General features: G+C 36.5%; 1 long non-coding RNA gene and 1 pseudogene across 1 annotated transcript; both read right to left on the bottom strand.

Annotated features, from left to right (window-relative positions):
- Positions 1-1,173: 1,173 nt before the first annotated feature.
- LOC120154322 lies at positions 1,174-20,088 on the bottom strand (annotated as a pseudogene).
- Positions 20,089-21,106: 1,018 nt separating this feature from the next.
- On the bottom strand, positions 21,107-21,627 carry LOC120154888. The gene is made up of 3 exons (XR_005518916.1): positions 21,566-21,627; positions 21,395-21,493; positions 21,107-21,120 (listed from the first exon to the last, which is right to left on the bottom strand). It is a non-coding gene; the product is annotated as an uncharacterized LOC120154888 (long non-coding RNA).
- Positions 21,628-21,995: the final 368 nt, after the last annotated feature.

The following is a 21,995-nucleotide window of genomic DNA, read 5'->3' as shown; positions in this document are numbered from 1 at the left end:
TTTAAGTATGTGGTTAATCATTCCACCATACAGGCTATTTTTTGTGATCGACAAACTTTGAACTCCCTGTTGGGTTTCATATCTCTGATCCCTTCTGTACATCTTATAGTGGTGGTGAGAGAAGTTGATGACCACTTACCTTCACTTCCTTCAACATCTGGTGTTAAGTTCATATCATATTCAACATTAGGTAGTCAGGGTTGCATTAACCTTCAACCATTTTGTTGTCCTAAACTTGAAGATATTGCAACAATATGCTACACCAGTGGCACTACTGAAATACCAAAGTTATATATCCTATCTTCCTCTGGCTCACATCTATGATCCATAGACGCTTCCAACAAGTGGTATCAAAGGTAGATTTTTCTTTGCTTTTCAAAGGTAGATTTGCATATGATGCAAAGACCGCAAAACAAGCGTGGGATATTTACAAAAATCTCTACAAGGTGCCGAAAAAACAAAGAAGAATACATAGCCGCAACAACGTACACTTGCCAAGAAATGAAGAATCGATTGGAGATGATAAGTGGAGAAAAGCTCGGAATGGAATATCAAGTTTGAGGGGGAGTGTTAGAAATCAAACTTGAAACTTGAAAGTAAAAAAATACGGCTATGGAAAATTGAAGAATATTGTAAAAACAATCACATGGAAAACGAGACATCAAGCAAAGTTTTATCACGAAAATCAATTAAGGAAACTTCTTGAATTACTTAAGAATTAAGTATGGATATTAGACATGTACGAATATAATTAAAGCATCACAAATTAATGTGCATGAAGGAAGCAACATATACGTAGATAAGAAAGGTGAAAGAAACAAATGAAATGCTTAGTTGTGAAGGAAAGTTTGAGGCGACAACTTAGTCGGTTAAACACTATTATATATATGTGATGTATGAAATGTATATAAAAAAATAAGTGAAAGTGAGAAAAAATAAGAATGAGTGAAAGCTTAGAAAAGCTAGAGAGAATTGAGTAAAGCTTAGCAAAGCTTAGAATAGCGAGGTTGTGTTTGTAAACTAGCCTCAGCTAGTATTGTAGTGTTGTAGTATTGTAATATTGGGGTAACGTCATTGTATCATATTTTGCTTCGTATTAATAATAGTTCGAGTTATAAATTATCAAGAGCTCACCTACGCTTCCAACAATACAGACTATGTTAGGGAGTCGCATTATGAGTTGGGGATAACGGTGCCAACATATCCGAACCCCACCATGAAAAAGGCGATTGCTTGTGCATAAAGGTATATGAAGTAATGGTTTTACCAAACACAACGTCGTAGCAGCCGCAGAAGAAGAGGAAAGCTCTGACGATAAGCTCCAAGACGTGGAGTCTGCCAGTAATCAAACTTTTAAGCGTAAAAACATCGAATGGAAAACAGCAGATTCAATTTGATAGCCTTTACCTTTCCCCAAACCGAAAACAAGGTTTTCAGGGTGCTTTTACGGCTGTTGCTTTAGCCTTGAGAGCATCTCCGAGTTTCTCAGTGACTATCCATTCGTTTACTCTACCGGCCTCCAACAGACCAATGAAGGTAGCCTTAGTTCGATGTAATGACATGACATTTCGAAGAGGATCCAGAAAACCAGCAAGTGAAGTGACCTGAACAGATCAACATAAACAAATTTATAAGCAAAAGCAGAAACATAGTACATTGGTTACAGATATTCGAACTCAACCGACCCATTGCAACAGATGAACTTGAAATTCGATTTCGAGTAACCTTGGAGTTCCAACAGCATTCAGAAGGGTAATTATAGAAGGAATATAAACGGCCCCCCACTTCGGGACTTCGACTTCGGGGACAAGTACAGTTGCAGGTAAAACAACGCAGTAGAAAATGAATGTAACAATATGTGCAACAAGCTTTCTAACAACAAAGAAGCTGTAAATTACGTGTACTTTTTTCCATGTCGAAACTTTCTGCAATAAAATGTTTACAAACAATCAAGGACCGATTCAACGGATTTTGAGTGTTCATAACTCGTTTTACGAATCGGTTTACGTTTAACTAACGTTGTTCTTTATGATCTCAATGACCATTTTCCTGAAAAGGTTAGCTGGACCACAAGACCATATGTGCTGTTGATATCGGTAAGCTTTCAAGGTACTCGGCAATTCATTTTTCACCTACATAACAAATACTATTAACACACGTCACTGATCGCCGGACGACAATACCTTAAGATTTCCGAGGTAGAGGAATTTCCAGCCCTTGAGACTTGCTCGAACGGCCAAATCCATATCCTCGACGGTGGTTCGATCTTTCCATCCTCCGGCTTCATTCAAAGCAGCAATTCTCCACACTCCAGCAGTATCATTGAAGCCAAAGAAGGCATAGGTGGAAGACCCCACTTCTTGTTCCACAGTGAAATGGTAATCCAATGACATTTCTTGCATTCTTGTCATCAAGCACTCATCAGAATTCACTGTAAATCATGTAAACAAGAAAGCTATCGCCCTTAGCTGTCATTTAATGAAGCAAATCAAGAAAATAAAGAGGGAAATCAAAAATGAAAATGTCGGTCAATCTACCATGGATAATGAGTTGTTGAAGGTCCACCACTTTACAAAGCTAGCACATGCAGCTTGCAGGGTATATGAGACAAGACTAAGATGACATACATACAAGGCACTAGATTTTTTTAAGCCCAAAATATGCCCTCCCAAAGGGCAGTGAAGGATACCATGGGACTCTCTTGGCAGTCTTTTTACAACTAAAAAGTGAATTCCAGATTAATTAGCACACATTTTGGGTCCATTTTTATTGAGTTTAGGCCTCCTTTTGTTCGAGATAAAACTTGTCAGATTAACTCATAAGACTGGCGATTTTCTCGATATATATCATCGGTGATCGGTAATATTATCGATCTAACACCGGTCAGACTATATTTCCTGATCTAACACCCTTAGCAGTAAAGCGCGCCCCCTGCACCGCGCTATACGATGATTTGGCGCCACGTGAGGTATAGCGCGCCCCCTGCACCGCGCTATACGGTGAGCTGGCGCCACGTGGGTATAGCGCGGCCCCTGAAGCGCGCTATACGCCACGTAGGGGTATAGCGCGGATCAGGTATCGCGTTATACCTTTACTGCATAATTTTATATAGCGCGAGGCAGGTACCGCGACATACCTTTACTCTTGACATAATTTTATATAGCGCGGGGCAGGTACCACGTTTTGTATAACTTTCATCGCTATAAATACCATTCTCTGCCGGTTAATTTCTCACATCTCTCATCTCAACTTATAAATTAATACAACAATTCCGTCAACGAGTCAATAATTCTGGCAATCTTCTCATATTTTATTTAGAAGTTCGTGCGATTTTTCGTTATAAGATAATTTTGTTATAATTTTTTATTATATTTATTGTTTATTATGATTATTTGAAAAAAATATTATACTAATTATTTTCAATTAATTTTTGTGTTTGTAAAATTGTAAAGCGGGAGCATACGTCGAAATAGTTTTGCGGTGCAGGTAATAATATTAAATTATATTATTTAATTTATTTATGTTGATGTGTAAAAATTTTATTGTGTTATATGTTCGTTCATATATAATTTATTAAATCAGGTTTGTTTCATTTATTGTTTTTGCAGATATAATAGTGCATCACTTTTAAACTCAAATAATGGCGCGACTTTCAGCTATTGTTTATTATGATGGTGAAATTCAAGAAGATGAAACCCGGCATTGTTTTCGTATCAAATGAGCGTGTTAAAATATCATTCAAGAGAAACATAACTCTTGAGGAGCTGATAACGAAGATTTCGATGAAGATTCATGTTGGAAGTAGTAGAAGAGTGTCGTTGTTGCAGTATAGATTTCCAACATCATTGTTGCCATTAACTTATACAGCGTTCGAACTTTCGAACAATGATGATGTTGAAATGATGGTTGAAGCTCAAAGTAATTATTCAGACGCCGGTATTGAGATGTATGCATATTTTGTTCAAGTGCGTGCTGTTCGAGGTTAATCATTAAGCTCCTATTATGGGCTGACTGAACAAGTTGACAGCCCGTCGACAGTAATGTGTAATGATTTTAATGCCATAATGGGGAGACATTCATCCGCAACTCCTTACGATATGTACCGAGGTAGGTCGACGAACAATCCGTATGGCAACATCGCGTCTAGTTCAAGGGGAAGGCATTCATCTGCAAATCCCTTTGACCTTAATATGGAGATGCCATCGACGCAACCATCTGTGCAGTTTCCATTTGACGCGATGGCTTCAAGCTCTAAGGGGAGGCATTCGACTGCGAGCTTTTTTGATCTCAATGTCAATATGCCTTCCAGTTCAAGGGGAAGGCGTGCAAGTAGTAGGTTCTTCGACCTAAATGTGGAGAGCATGGAGGAACCATCATCTCCACCAGAAGAACCGCTTCGTGAGCCTGGTGCGGATAGTGCTGAGACTGGACTATTCATTGACCCAGAATCACCGCAATTCAACTCCGATGATGATGAAGTTCCAGGAAATGTGGCACAAACTGACCCTCCTGCACACATGTATTAAGCTGATTATGGTGCAATGTACGGGCCAGAATTTGCAGATATGCCTCATCTCGGTGATTATGGGTATTACTCATCAATAAATAATGGTGAGTTATCTTTAGGCATGAAGTTTTCAAGCAAAGAAGAAGCGATGATGGCTATCAAATATTACAATATCCGTAATTCTGTTCAGTCCAGAGTAGATCGCTCCACGACCGAAAAATATGTATGCTACTGTGCCCAAAGCGAAAATGGATGCAATTGGATGGTTCGCGTATCGAAGAGGAAGAGGAAAAACAACAGATGAGTACTAACAGTATACAACGGTCCTCACACATGTTGTGCTGGAGGGGTCAACCAAGATCATCCGAACTTAGAATCTGAAGTGATATGCCAAGCCATCATGCCCATGGTCAAATCAAGCTCTCATATAGCTGTTGCAGTGTTGATTTCAGCTATACAATCGCAGTATGAGTACACTGTCTCCTATAAAAAAGCTTGGTTGGCAAAACAAAATGCCATTGTCAAACTTCATGGCGAATGGGATGCATCTTACAACGAACTTCCAGGTTGGTTTAGGCTGGTGCGAACGTTGAATCCTGGGACAATTGTGGACTTCGAAACCTCCTATGCATACCATAATGATCGAGTTCTTCGCGATCGATGCCAATTCTACCGGGTTTTTTGGAGTTACCCACAGTGCGTTAATGCTGTCAAATACTGCAAGCCTGTGGTCCAGATCGATAGGACTTTCTTGTATGGAAAATACAAGCAAGTTTTATTATTGGCAGTTGTCCAAGATGGCAATCGCAACATTCTTCCAGTTGCTTTTGCTATTGTCGAAGGAGAAGATACAACTTCTTGGGCTTTTTCCTCCGAAATTTACGGGCACATGTTATCACGAGGGAAAACATCTGTGTCATTTCAGATCGCGGAGCTGGGATCAAAGCAGCAATGGAGTCTTTGGGTCCAATGTGGCAACCACCCTTTGTCCAACATAGGTATTGTCTTCGACACATTGCCACGAACTACCATGGAAGTTACAAGAAGAATGATGAGCGTCAATTAATTGTGCGTATAGGTAAGTGAAACTTAGCAAGTTTGTTTTCTTTTGATCGTTTTAATTTTGCAAAGACAGCAAGTAAGTAAGTTATATATTTTTTTGATCAGGTTACGAACTACTTCCTCGAACGTTTGAATCAATGTTTCAAGAGTTAAGGGTGAAGAACGAGGAAGGATATGATTACATCAGCCTCATCGATAAAGAAATGTGGACGAACGCATATGATGGTGGATATCGATATGGACACATGACGACCAACTTGGCAGAGGCAATCAATTCAACCTTAAAGGGTGCACATCACTTACCAGTAGCGGCTTTGGTAAAGACTACATATTTTCGTTTGGGGGCGCTTTTTGCGAAGCTCGGGGGACAAGCTCAAATCTGGATACAAGGCGGTCATGTCTATCACCCTAAATTAGTTGCAGATCTACAGAAAAAAATTGCTGCATCAAATGGAATGTCTGTAACAAGCTTCTCTAGAAGGCATGAAATGTTTCGTGTCACAGAGTTACCGCGACCTCTTCAAGGGATTGAAGCTGTGCCGTTAAGAGTAAATCTAAGGGACAGAAAGTGCGACTGCGGGTTTTTTAAAGCTCTGAAGTATCCATGCTCTCATGTGATAGCAGCTTGCTCGCATACACGTCAAGACTATAACCATTTTGTGGATCCCGTATACCTACTATCTGAAGTTTTTAAGGTATACGAATTTGAGTTTCCCCCCATAGGTAATGAAGAAGACCTTGATGAGGTTCAAGATTGGCTTCCGATTGTACCAAATCCGAGTTTATTGAGGGAGAGTGGTCGTCCAAAATCCAATCGAATTCATTGCGATATGGATATTAGAGAAAGATCTAGACAAGACAGAAGATGTGGGCATTGTAGAAACCCAGGACACACTAGAAAAACTTGTCCACTTCTGTTGTCATCAAGTAACAATTGATGAGGAAATGATGTATTTTATCATCAAATAATAATTATTCTACTTTAATTTGCATTTACTTCAAGTTAATGTGATTTGATAATCACCGTTGAAGATTAAAAAAACAAACACAATCATTAAATTTTAACAAACTAATAACAATAAGTATTAAATGGTAAATGATAACCAAATTACAATAACTGATATTAAATGGTAATAAAAAAATGAACTGAAATACATTAAAAAAGTCCAACAAATTTAACAAAATAAAGTAAGTATTAAATGAGAAATAATAAAAAAATTACAATTTACCAAAATAAAGTAAATACAAATATAATTAAAAACAAAATCTATCGATGCATGAGACGCGAATGTGTTCCGCAGGGCGGTGGCTGTCGATCTCGAGGAAGATTTCTTCGTATCACTGGTTTTGACTCCTCGTTGTCATCATCATCACCATCGTCGTCGTCGTCGTCTTGCGCAGGTACATGAGGAGCTGATGACGATGAAGCACCTCCGTAGAATAAGGACCCTGGAGGTGTATGACTGACTATCCCACCGGCCTGCGAAAACTGGGAAAACTCATAAAACCCAGACATCGCTGAGTGTGAAAACTGTACAGGAGGCGGTGTCTGTGCTGCGGCCATGGGTGATGAGGCTGAACCTGCCAAATATCCAGTATATGAACCCCATGTCAGATCTGCAAACATAGACCCATAATAGCCTCCAGGAGGGGTCATCTGTGACGGTGGCGGTGGCGGGATCATAAAACCAAGTGAAGGCAGCGACATCTGGTAATGAAAAGGCGATGACATCATCATATATGGTTACGGTGGCTGATAGGAAGGTCCTGCTTGTGCAGCTGAGGATGAACCGGAAGCACCTGCTCTCCGTCCACGAGTCGGGGGATGATGGTGTTGTGTCGGTGAACGTCTCTGTCGACGTCGTGGAAATGTCTGCCCTCGTGCATCCTCGGGAAGTAGAAACGGTTTCCCGTTACTGTTGAACCACTCATAATAATCCTCAACATACATCAAGAAGTCAGTAAAAATGGGCTCTCTATGTGGAAGGCGCCGATGTCGATCCTCCCACAACACGACCCACCCATGATGCCTCACCAACCAATCTGTATCTGTCTTGCCGCATCTATCTTAGCTATGCAAATCGTCCATATTGCGAGGTGCTTCCGGAATTGGTTGAAAACAACCAAACTGCCGGAGCACGCGATCAGTAGAGTGCCACTCGACGGTCGCATAACAGATCAGAGAGACCATCGCCATCCAAACATCTAATTGACCCCTCAACTCAGGTGGGATCACTGCCCTCACATCATCAGTAGAATATGACACCCATTCAAACTAAAACAAATAATATATAATTTTTATCAAAATAATAATCTAATTATATAACTATAATCTAAAATCGATTTTTAAACATTAAAATTCATACCTGTGTGCCAGCCTTCTGATCGATTAGCACCCTACTCTTTTCTAAATCATCAGGTAGCTCCTGATGATTTTTCCTATCAGTAGACCACCTATTCAAGGAAAAAAATTTGTTATACGCTGTATAAAATTATTAATATACAAAATCAATTTTATAATTACCTCAGAAGTAGTGGAAATACGAATGGGTTCTTCACAACGGGACATAAAAAGGCAATCGATATCATGCCCAAGACTACAGCAGCATGAGACATCTGCCGATAGCATTACGCCTATAGTCAGTGGCTCCACACATCTCCCTGTACAGCAAAGCCAAAACTACCGAGCCCCAACTGAATGATCCAGCGAGACGAAAGTCGCTAAGATGTCGCAACCATATACAGTGAACTAGGTTGCGCGATTTATCCGGTATCAGCAACCCTCCTATCAGCTGTAGTATGCATGCCAGTGCATACATCTTAACCTCATCCTTAGAGGCGTCTGCGCTCAACTCCCGAAAATTGGCATCTAACCAATTTAACGGTATCCTACCTTCGATAAAATTTTCCGGGACACGTCCTAGACTATCCCGACACAAAGCAATCCAAGAACCGGAAGCTATCCCCGATATCACATCTCCATCCACTGGAAGCCCCAGGTGCATAGAAACATTGTTGAAACATTTTAATATTTCGATATAACAAATTAAGTTAAATGGATTTTAAGATTTTCCAAATGATTTTCTAAGTATATTCGATATAACTATTTCGAATATCAAAACATTACTCCAAATATTTCAAAAATCATTTTTGATCCTTACTTAAGTGTAAAATTAAGTTTTAATCATAAAACAATTTCAAAATATTTTACAAAGTATTTCGAACCAATTCAAAGCCAAAAAATTCCAGAATACTCAGAGGGAACCGATTCCCCCCCATAGGAGGAACCGATTCCCCCCTGAATGGTTTGGCTCCGAGATTTCCAGAATGCTCGGAGGGAACCGATTCCCCCCAAGGGGGTACCGATTCCCCCCTGTTCAACGGTCGAAATATTTGAATTTTACACTTAGGGAACCGATTCCCCATGATAGGGAACCGATTCCCCCCACTGTCCAAGCTGTTTTATTAAATGTTTTCACACTAAAACGGCTATAATATCTTCTCTAATTATCCCCAACGTTCAGAAGTGATTCAAGGTGTATTTAAGCAAGCTTAGAAGCCATTGATCAATAACAAGAAACATCAAGCAACTAGAATCAAGAGAGAATCAAAGAGAAAGCATCAAACCTCAAGTTTGAGCATTTCAAGCCCATTTTCATTCAATATTCATTTTGCTTTCAAGAACACTTTTTGTGCTCAATTGTATTCATCTTTGAGTGTTCTTTTCTTTGTTCTAGAATTGTGCAAACATCTTACCTTGTGAGGTTTTCTTGTAAGTTTGCAAATTTGTAATCTTCTCTTTGAGAAAAGAGTGTTCTCAAGAGTTGGGGTATACTCTTGAGGGAATTGTAAGGTTATCTCTTTGGCCTCAAAAGAAAGAACAAATTAGTGAATTTGTTGGAAAATCCTTAGTGTGGATAGCTAAGGTAGTGGACGTAGACTTTGTTTGAGAAAGTCGAACCACTGTAAATCGCTGTGCAATTGCTTTCAATTTTCTGCAAAAGCTTCCACAAAATTTTTATTGCCAATTCACCCCCCTCTTGGCCAATTTCGTCATTCGATTAACTCAACAATTGGCATCAGAGCCTAACTCATTTGAAGGTTTAATCGCCTCTTGAGTCGATCCGGGAAGAGTTACATCGATTACAAAGTCATCAATGGCCTCCACTTCAAACTTCGACTCCGGTCTTGATTCGATGCCCGTCAACAAGCCTCCTTTCTTCAATGGAGCTAACTATGCCTATTGGAAGAATAGAATGATGTACTTCATTCAAGCAAGTGACATGGGAGCATGGAATGCTGTAGAAGAAGGATACATCAAACCTCTCACTCATCCAAGGTTGTGGAGTGAAGGAGAGACAAGAATGTTCCAGCTCAACTCCAAAGCCATCCATATTATTTTTTGTGCTCTTGGACCAGATGAATACGGAAGAGTTTCATCGTGTACAACCGCCAAAGAAATATGGGACAAACTTCAAGTCACACATGAAGGTACAGATGAGGTAAAGAAATCAAAAATTAGTATTCTAACGCATAGCTATGAAAATTTCAGGATGAAACCAAATGAAGACATCAAAGCTATGACGGATAGATTTTCAACGATTGTCAATGGTCTCAAATCATATGGAGAGATCATCTCAAATGAAAAGCTTGTGAGGAAGTTAGTCTACTCCCTCCCAAAATCATGGCAATCAAAGAAGACGGCAATCATCGAGTCTAAGGACCTATCGTCTTTAACTCTTGAAGAACTTATCGGTTCACTCCTCACTCATGAGATGATGCTTGAAGATGAGGTGGACCTTGATAAAGTTGAAGAGACACCAAAGGAGAAGGAGAAGAAGAAAAACATTGGAGTTGCTCTCAAATCCACAAAAGATGAGAGTGATTCTAATGATGATGATGACGAGGAAATGGCATTGTTTGCCAAACGGTTCAGAAAAATGATGAGACCTTACCAAGGAAGAAAATTCAAACGAAACGAAGGCCTCAAAAATGAATCAAAAGAGAAGGACCCAATCATTTGCTATGAATGCAAAAAGCCGGGGCATGTCAAATATGATTGCCCACAATTGAAGAAAAAGGGTCAATCAAAGAATAAGCACAAGGCTCATGTGGCTACATGGAGCGATGAAGAAGGTTCCGATGAAGAGGAACAAGAAGTAGCAAACTTGTGCTTGATGGCATTCGGGGAAGATTCTAAGGTAACCTCTAACTCATCTGATTTTGATGATTTATCTTATGATGAGCTATTAGAGGAATATAATGGGTTGGCTTCGGATTATGAGAAATTATTTTTAAAATATAAAAATGATGTTTCAAAATTGAAAAATGAAAATAAACTCATATCCAAAACCAACAATGATCTTGAAAGTAAAAGTAAAGATTTGCAAATCAAACTAGAAGAGTTTGAAAAGAAAAATTTAGATTTGCAAAATTTACTTTCAAAGGTCAATGATGATCATCAAAAGAAAATTGATGATCTTAAAATCTCTTTTGAAAAAGTTGGAACAAAACGTTTTGAAAAAGGAGAAAATTCAAAATCCAACTTTGTTAGAAAAGATTTTAGAAACTACAATCATAGAAATCCTCAACGAACCTTAAATGGTAAAATATTTAGAAGTATATGGGTTCCTAAAGGACTCATTACTACTAAAGATAAAGATATCCTACAAAATGGATACCTAAGGGAACTAGGATTTTGGAAACTAATGAATATGGACCCAAAAGAATTTGGGTACCAAAAATCAAAAATTAATCTATGTTTGTAGGGAAAGGAGCATTGCTACAAGGCACGGGAAACAAATTCAAACTCATGGTACCTTGATAGTGGATGCTCAAGACATATGACCGGAGACAAAAGCCGGTTCATTGAGCTTAACGCCAAAAATGGAGGAGAAGTGACTTTTGGAGACAATTCAAAAGGTCACATTGAAGGTATTGGTACAATAGGTAATACCTCTTCCATACAAATTAAAAATGTTTTATATGTGAATGGATTAAAGCATAATCTATTGAGTATTAGTCAATTATGCGATAAAGGATTCAATGTCTTATTTGAAATTAATGGTTGTAAAGTCATTGACATTGCATCTAATCGGATTATGCTTGTTGGTCATAGAATAGGAAACATTTACATGGTGCATTTAGATTCTATTGATATGACTAATTTATGCCTAGTTGCTAAGGATGAGCATGATAGTTGGTTATGGCATAGGAGACTAGGTCATGCTAGTATGAGTGTTTTGCAACGGCTAATTCAAGGTGATTTAGTTCGAGGGTTGCCTAAGCTTAAATTTGATAATGATAAAATCTGTGATGCTTGTGCTAAAGGAAAACAAAAACGAGTTTCTTTTAAATCTATTAATGATGTATCAACTAGTAGAGTATTACAATTGATCCATTTAGATCTTTTTGGGCCAACTAGAACTACTAGCTTGGGAGGAAAACAATATGCATTTGTCTTGGTAGATGACTATTCTAGATACACTTGGGTTCTATTCTTAAGTACTAAAGATGAAGCATTAGAAAATTTCATCACATTTTCAAAAATAATCCAAAATGAAAAAGGTTACTCTATCACTAGTGTTAGAAGTGATCATGGAACTGAATTTGAAAATCTTGGATTTATTGAGTTTTGTAATTCTAATGGTATTAGCCACAATTTTTCAGCACCTAGAACCCCTCAACAAAATGGAGTTGTTGAGAGGAAAAATCGAACTTTAGAAGAAATGGCTAGAACCATGCTTTGTGAAAATAATTTGCCAAAATATTTTTGGGCGGAAGCCACAAATACCGCTTGTTATGTTATAAATCGAGTAATGATTAGGCCAATTTTAAAGAAAACTCCATATGAAATTCTCAAAAATAAAAAGCCTAACATTAGCTATTTTCATCCTTTTGGATGTAAATGTTTTGTTTTAAACAACGGTAAAGAAAATCTTGGTAAATTTGATGCTAAAAGTGATGAAGGAATTTTTCTGGGTTATTCCTTAAACTCTAAAGCTTATCGTGTATTTAATAAAAGAACTTTAGTTGTAGAAGAGTCTATACATGTTGTTTTCGATGATAATCCCCTTCCGAGGAAGGATTCTTCTGTTAATGATGATGTAGGTATTGTACAAGCAAATGACGTTAGATATGACGTTGGAGAATCATCATCAAAGGAAGAAACAAAAGATGAGGAAACTCATGATCCCCTCGAAAATCCAACCATTGAAGAAAGGGAAGTATCTTTTCCAAGAGAGTACAACTATGTCAAAGATGGTGAAATTATAGGTGATCCATCAAAAGGGGTAACTACTCGATCTTCTCTTAGAAATATCTGTAATTATGTTGCATTTATTTCATGCATAGAGCCTAAGAACATCAAAGAAGCATTAAAAGATGAACATTGGATTATGGCTATGCAAGAAGAATTAAATCAATTTGAGAGAAGTAAAGTATGGACATTAGTTGAAAGGCCTAGTGATAAATCTACTGTAGGTACTAGATGGGTTTTTAGAAATAAACTTGATGAAAGTGGTAATATAGTGAGGAACAAGGCTAGACTTGTTGCTCAAGGCTATACTCAAGAAGAAGGCATAGACTATGATGAAACATACGCTCCCGTAGCTAGGATGGAAGCAATTAGAATGTTATTAGCATTTGCATGTTTCAATGAATTTAAATTATATCAAATGGATGTTAAAAGTGCATTTTTAAATGGTTTTATAAAAGAAGAAGTGTACGTGGAACAACCTCCAGGTTTTGAAGATTCAAATTTTCCGGATCATGTTTTAAAATTGACAAAAGCTCTTTATGGTTTAAAACAAGCTCCTAGAGCTTGGTATGAAAGATTGTCAAATTTTTTAATTGAAAAAGATTTTTTAAAAGGAAAGGTTGACACTACATTGTTTTTAAAAAGAAAAGGTAAAGATTTATTAGTAGTTCAAATTTATGTTGATGATATAATATTTGGTTCTACTAATGATGTTCTTTGCCAAGAATTTTCTAAGCTAATGCAAAGTGAGTTTGAGATGAGCATGATGGGGGAGCTCTCATTTTTCTTGGGACTCCAAATCAAGCAAAGAAAAGATGGCATCTTCATTAATCAAGCTAAGTACGTCAAAGATATGCTCAAGAAGTTTGGACTGGAAAATGGGAAACCTCATAACACTCCAATGAGCTCTTCAACAAAGCTTGACTTAGATGAAGGAGGTAAATGTGTAGATGTTAAATTATATAGGTCAATGATTGGCTCTTTGCTTTATCTAACTGCAAGTAGACCGGACATTATGTTTAGTGTTTGCTTATGTGCTAGATTTCAATCATGTCCTAAGGAATCACATTTACTAGCTGTTAAGAGAATCTTTAGATACCTTAAGGACACTCCTAGTTTAGGACTTTGGTATCCTAGAGACTCTAGCTTTAGCTTGCATGCTTTTTCTGATGCGGATTATGGAGGATGCAAATTAGATAGGAAAAGCACCTCCGGTACTTGCCAATTCCTTGGAAATATGCTGATTTCTTGGTTTTCAAAGAAACAAAATTGTGTTGCATTATCTACCACTGAAGCGGAATACATTTCAGCCGGTAGTTGCTGTGCACAAGTTTTATGGATGAAACAACAACTTTTTGATTATGGAATTGAAGTAGGTACTATTCCTATCAAGTGTGACAATACTAGTGCTATTTGTCTCACTAAAAATCCCATCCAACACTCTAGAACTAAGCACATTGAAATAAGACATCACTTCATTAGAGACCATGTCACTAAGGAAGATGTAGTTCTAGAATTTGTTGATACTTTGCACCAATTAGCGGATATCTTTACAAAACCCTTAGACAAGGAAAGATTTTGGACACTTAGGAGAGAATTAGGTTTGACCAATCTATCTTCACTTAGTGTTTAAAATAATTTTAGCACTTTTAATAAATCTTGAAAAATGCTTATATTTTTTGATTGCATTCTTGCTATTAGTTAGGGGGAGTTTGTGATTCTTAATGAAAATTAATTTTATGTTCAAAAATCAATTAAAGATTAATTTAATTATTTGAACATAATTAAAGTTTGATATATGAGTTGCCAATACCACTAGAAAAGATTAATTTAGCATTTTGTGCTTAAAAATTCGGATTTTAGCATTTTTGTGCAGAGGGAATCGATCCCCCCCTGAGGGAACCGATTCCCCCTTTGAAGGGGAACCGATTCCCCCCACAGGGGAATCGATACCCCCCTGGGGTTCTGCTAAAATCGGACAGAATAACCTAAACTCTCCAAAAACCCTCTTCCTCTCTCTCTCTCCGCCGTTCTCACTCTCTAAACCCCTCAAATCTCCATTTTTGCCTCAAATCAACGATAATAATCGGATTTTGCTTCATAAATCATCTTCCAAACCTGTTGGAATCATTAAAATCGTGCAAACAACATCTAAATCCCCTCAATCTTCATATTTCAAGGTAAATTTTTCTAAACTCTTTATTTCATTATTTTTGAACATAGGATTAGTTTCAATTAGTTCTAGGTTGAAATAGTGATCGGGCATTGATTATTTAGTGATTAGAAACTAGATGTTACAACTAATTTCATCAAAAACACAAGAATTTTTCAAATTTTTTAAAATTTTCGAAATAAAAAAAAAAATGTTATTTTTCAAATTATTGTGTTTTGATCAAATTATATTGTTATTATGAAAAACTATACATATATTGTTTCTCAAAACCATATTTTTCAAAAGTTTTTCAAAAACTTTGCCCATTAGGATTGTTTTAGAGAATCTTGAAATATTGAGGACTCATTTGAGTTTTGGGATTAATTGAATTGCATACACTTGTTTTAAAATTGCAGGTTATTATATCTATTCCGATTTTCTTCACCATGTCAAATCCTAAACGTCCTAGGTCTTCATCTAGTCGTTCTAGTCGTCAACCAAATCCACCTCAAAATCCTCCTTCTATTCCAATTTCTAATCCCAATCCCACTGATCCTAACTTGACTATCCAAAATTCGTGTTTCAATCATCCTGGGTCTAGAAATCACCGATATTGGTATTATCAGTATTTCGATTCTTACAAAATCCGGGAAGAACGTATTCCTTCTCGTCAAGCTATGTTAGCTATCAATTTTAAATATCTTCCCATTTTACAAGAATGGAAATTTGATAAACTATTTGATCTTGAACCCATCGTTTACCATCAACTTGTTCGTATATTCTACTCTAATGCCGTATGTGTTAAAAACCAAGCTGAAACCGAAACCATAGGAATTCGTTCCTACCTTCTAGGACAATTCTTATATATTGACCCGGCATATATAGCCAATACTTTTGGATTAGATAATGATGGTATTTCGAATGAAAAACAAATCTTAGGTTCTCGTTATAAAAGAAGGGATAGTGCGAGTGTCTTAGACCTACATGAGCGTTTTCTTCATCTAATGATTTCTTGGTGGTTTCGACCATCCGGAGGTCGTTATTCTACTCTTAGAGCTTTGGATCTTTGGTGGTTACATTGTTTTGAAAACCGTATTAAAATTAACCTACCTCAGATTATTTTTGCTGAAATTGTTGAAACCGTAAATCTTGTTCCTAACAAGAAACACTGTTCATCTCTAGTTTACGGTTGCTTTTTGAGTAATCTGTTTTCCAAAGCTGGGCTTAGAGTCGGTCTAGATGCCGTTTTTCCTCTTAAGAAACAAATAAATCTTCTTTCCTTAACGAGAGCGGGATGGGTAAAGGACAAAGAAACCGGTGAATGGGTTCGTTCTTCTACTCCGGGAGCTAGTTCTTCACAAGCTCCACCCGAAGCTGACGAAGATCCCGAGTTTGAACAATTAATGAGGGATATTGATGAAGTTGAAGAAGAACCTGATCAGCCCGAAGAGCAGCCCGAGGAGCAAGCACAACAAACGCATCAAATGCCTCCATATTTTCAATCCTTTATGGAGACATTCGATTACCGATACGCTACCATGGACTCGCGTTTTTCCTCTATAGAGTCTCATTTATCCACAATGGGAGCTCAACAATTAGAGATTCTTCGGGAGATGCGTGCAAACAATGAATCAACCAACGCTCGTATAAATGAACTCACACACGAGATGGCCGCCATGCGAGCCCGTTTTCCTCCTACCGATCCGGATGCTTGATTTTATGTTTAGCTTTAAAACTTTGAACAAAATGAATATTGTTTCAACATTTTGATATGTTTGATTTTGTGGATTGTTGGATTTTGGATATATGAATGGTGTGAACTTATATGTTTGGTGTGTTTTATTCATTTTTGCATCATTTACATTATCATTAGCAATATGACCAATTTTGCCATATCACATTATTTATGAATATTGATTTATGAAACTAATGGCTAACCTCTCTTTTGATTATGATCTTAGCAGCTTAAGCTTATAATTAATAAATCAATTGGCTAAATGATTTACAAAACCTTGTTTTACAATGTCTTTTTGATTTAACAAAAAGGGGGAGAAGAATAAGTGTTAAAGTAAGGGGGAGTAATTAGTAATTTCTAATTTTCTAATTTCAAAACTTGATTTCAAAAATCTTAAAATTACTAAAATGTTTTGTTATATCAAAAAGGGGGAGATTGTTGAAACATTTTAATATTTCGATATAACAAATTAAGTTAAATGGATTTTAAGATTTTCCAAATGATTTTCTAAGTATATTCGATATAACTATTTCGAATATCAAAACATTACTCCAAATATTTCAAAAATCATTTTTGATCCTTACTTAAGTGTAAAATTAAGTTTTAATCATAAAACAATTTCAAAATATTTTACAAAGTATTTCGAACCAATTCAAAGCCAAAAAATTCCAGAATACTCAGAGGGAACCGATTCCCCCCCATAGGAGGAACCGATTCCCCCCTGAATGGTTTGGCTCCGAGATTTCCAGAATGCTCGGAGGGAACCGATTCCCCCCAAGGGGGTACCGATTCCCCCCTGTTCAACGGTCGAAATATTTGAATTTTACACTTAGGGAACCGATTCCCCATGATAGGGAACCGATTCCCCCCACTGTCCAAGCTGTTTTATTAAATGTTTTCACACTAAAACGGCTATAATATCTTCTCTAATTATCCCCAACGTTCAGAAGTGATTCAAGGTGTATTTAAGCAAGCTTAGAAGCCATTGATCAATAACAAGAAACATCAAGCAACTAGAATCAAGAGAGAATCAAAGAGAAAGCATCAAACCTCAAGTTTGAGCATTTCAAGCCCATTTTCATTCAATATTCATTTTGCTTTCAAGAACACTTTTTGTGCTCAATTGTATTCATCTTTGAGTGTTCTTTTCTTTGTTCTAGAATTGTGCAAACATCTTACCTTGTGAGGTTTTCTTGTAAGTTTGCAAATTTGTAATCTTCTCTTTGAGAAAAGAGTGTTCTCAAGAGTTGGGGTATACTCTTGAGGGAATTGTAAGGTTATCTCTTTGGCCTCAAAAGAAAGAACAAATTAGTGAATTTGTTGGAAAATCCTTAGTGTGGATAGCTAAGGTAGTGGACGTAGACTTTGTTTGAGAAAGTCGAACCACTGTAAATCGCTGTGCAATTGCTTTCAATTTTCTGCAAAAGCTTCCACAAAATTTTTATTGCCAATTCACCCCCCTCTTGGCCAATTTCGTCATTCGATTAACTCAACAAACATCCTCAAGCGTGATCGTGCACTCTCGGCACGGAAGATGGAATGTGTGGGTCTCCGGCCTCCACCGCTCTACTAAGGCAGAAATCAGGTCTGGCTCTATCTTACAGTGACCCTGATATCTACTTATGTAACCGAATCCAGCCTCTACTAAATACGGCAAGACACGGCTGTGTATCACTAACTTAAGATTCCTAATAAAATGATCTAATACACGGTCCTTCTCCTAAAAATAAATATTTACAAAAATTAATTCTTAATATAATAATCATGCATTAAATGAATCAACTAATTATTAATAATAATTTAAATTAAATTAAAACGTTAAAATATTACCGTATCAGCAAAGTGTAGAGATATTTAATTATTAATATAATAATCATACATTAAATAAATAACTAAATATTACTAATAATTTAAATTAAATTAAAACGTTAAAATGTTACCGTATCAACAAAATGTAGAGATATATGATTTCCATCCGAGCGAAGTAGACTGCCTTCCATTATATATCTGCAAAAGAATTATATTAGTAAAATATTAAATAAAGTAAAAACATAATAGTAAAAATATTATAAAATATACCTTAAAAAGAGAGTATTTGAGAGAAATTTAGAGAAATTGAGAGAATTTGGCGTGATAAAAGTGATTGAGGATGGGGGTATTTATAGGGAGGATGGGTCGGTAATTAAGGGTATAGCGCGCCCCCTGCACCGCGCTATACCCCACGTGTCAGATATACATGTATAGCGCGCTGCAGGGGTCGCGCTATACCCACCTGGCGTCAGCTCACCGTATAGCGCGGTGAAGGGGGCGCGCTATACCCTACGTGGCACCAAATCATCGTATAGCGCGGCGCAAGGGGCGCGCTTTACTGTTAAGGATGTTAGATCGGAAAATATAGTCTGACCGATGTTAGATCGATAATATTACCGGTCACCGGTGATATATCAGGAAAATCACCCATACTGGCCCTATGTTCGAATTCCCAGACACCAACTTAGCAAAAAATGAATTTCAATTAAAAAAATGGGGGAAAACCCACCATTGTTGGCCTAAAATATCAGAATTTAGGTAATAAGCAGGATTCTTTATGATCACATAATTTTATCAGCTTTTATATATATATATATATATATATATATATATATATATAAATTACGTATTTAATCATCAACTTATTCATGTGATTTTTTTAATCATCCAGTAATTTTTTTCAAAATTATACTTAATTTTACATTTTGATTTCGTCTTGATTATCTTCCGTTAAAAAAATTAACGGTATTACTGACATGTCACCCCTAAGATAATTTCATATCATCATTAAAAAATTATACATTATCACGTCAGTAATTCTATTTATTTTTAACAATAAATGACCAAAACGGAATTAAAAGGTAAATTATAATTTAAAAATAATAATTGAATGACTAAAACAGAATCACAGAAATAGGTGACTGACTAAATAAGTAGTTTACCCTTCTTTTTATATACTCGTTAGTTCATATCCTCACCGACATAAACCACGCACGTGTTCGAACCTTTGCTCAGCGACCCTATTAGATTAGACCCACCGACACACTCCAAATATAGTTAACAAAAAGAAAACGTTTTTTTTTTCATTTAAATTTTAAAAAAATAAAGAAAAAAAATTAATTAACGTAAGAGAAAATTACCGAATTTCCAACTGGCTTGAACCAAGGCTAGTTGAGGTTTGTGGAGGAGGAAAGGAACGGTTCGCCATAGGAAATCCGGTTCGGGGTGGAAATCAGCATCGAATATGACGACGTAGTCACAGTGTTTGACGTAACTGTGTTTCATCCCTTCCTTCAGAGCCCCGCTTTGTAGCCCTTTCTGTTGTCTCTTATTTCGTACTTTATGTTTATCCATTGCTCTATGTTTTGAAAATCGGATTAAATCGGTCGGTTTAACCGGTTCAATCAGAAATTATTGTTTAGTTTGATTTAATTTAAACCGGTTGAACCGCTATTAGTAAATCGGTCAGAACTGCTGAACCGTTCGAATCGGATCGGTTGAAAACTAGAAAAAATAGGGAAAAATAGGAATTTTTGTTTTTTTAATTAAAAAATTAAACCAAACAATGTCGTTTGTTAAACGAGCCAAGTTAAACTCGAGTATTGCTGAGCTCGACTCGAACTTGAAAACTTTAAAAGTAAGCTCAACTCAACTCAAACTCACAAGTTAAAAATTATCAAGTTCAACTCAAACTCGAAATATAATATTAAAACTTGAACTCAAAAAAAATTAGAAGCTCGATTGAATCCTAAAACTCGAGCTTGATTGAAGAGAAAGAATAGTTCACTCAATGCTCACCAAAAGGCTCCATGATTTTGAATGCCAAATTATCTCTATTATTTATAGAAGTTAGTTGTGATGTGCTTTTATGTTTCTTAGCAATGTGAGATTGTTTTGTTCTCATATTTTTACTCTTTAGACTTTTGGGATGCTCTTCTATGTTTCTTAGTCATGTGGGATTGTTTAAAAAAAAAAAATTAATCCAAACAATATCATTTTGTTATGATTTTTTTAACCCCAAATTTATTTTTTAATTATAGTTATATAATTATATTTATTATTTAATAAGTTTTACCTTAAATATTATGTTGTAGTTAATTTGAATTATTTTGTTTCACTTGGTTTTATGGTTTTTAACTTATATATGTTATGACTTGCTTTGAATATGACTTGTGATATAAAAAATTATTTTTTATTAAATATTTTTGGTATTTTTATTTAATTTTTTAAATAATTATAACGTCGTTCGGTTCTTCCGACCTGTCAGACCGATTCGATCGATTGAACCAATGAACCGATAGCATGACCGATTCGCTAACCAGTCCGATTCTGAAAACTATGCCTTTGCTCCCCCATCTTTGGCGCTCCACCATATCCTTCATTGTTTTTTCACACAATTCAGTCCTGTTTTGCAATCTTTCTTTTTGGGTCAAATTATGCTTTTGGTCTCTCTATTTTTATCATTAGTGGTCCAATCGGTTGATTCTTTTGACTTGGTTAGATAATGGTGGTCATTTGGACCAATTAATAATATCATAACAGGAAAACGATGCCAAAATAAGTTATAAGGATTAGATCACAAATATAATCATAATAGGGGACCAAAATCATAATTGAACCATTTTGGGTGGAGAGTGGTAAGAATTTTACCTTAATGGTTGGGTCAGTTGAATCATCAAGGACTTGAATAATGATCCGATCAGAAGGCCAAGAGAGGCCACATGCAGCTCCGATGGACAGTTTATAAACCTGCAGAATGAGTTATGGCAAATTTTGCACAATATAATATATTAAACATCGAAATCATGGGAAAAAAATGACCTCTCTTTAGTTGTACATAGGGATTTGAACCAGAACCATTGGATAAGCCGAGTATGGATCGGTATGGGTCGGATTTTTGGTCCACCTGACCCGAGAATAATGAGTCATTCACCGAGACCCGACCCGATATATAAATTAAAAATCTGACCCGAAATAATAAAAAAATTATTTTTATTCAATAAAAATAATGACTTAATTAAAAAAATAATATATATATGAATATTATTGTAATTATTCTGAAATATATAAGGTAAAATTATATATTTTTTCAGGTCGGATTGGGTCTGGTATTTTTCACTCTAAATCCGAACCTGACCCGAACCCGATTTTTTTAATAAAAAATCCGACACAATCGGGTCGGGTCAGAACCCATCGGGTTCGGATCCCATGCCATCCCTAAATCCATGCCTCTATAGCCATTTTCCCTCAT

This window comes from Hibiscus syriacus, unplaced genomic scaffold (assembly GCF_006381635.1).
Source record: "Hibiscus syriacus cultivar Baekdansim isolate YM2019G1 unplaced genomic scaffold, ASM638163v2 tig00002840_pilon, whole genome shotgun sequence".
NCBI classification, from domain to species: domain Eukaryota; kingdom Viridiplantae; phylum Streptophyta; class Magnoliopsida; order Malvales; family Malvaceae; genus Hibiscus; species Hibiscus syriacus.
The sequence above is the reverse complement of the archived record's forward strand: the minus strand, read 5'-3'. Positions and strand labels throughout refer to the sequence as shown.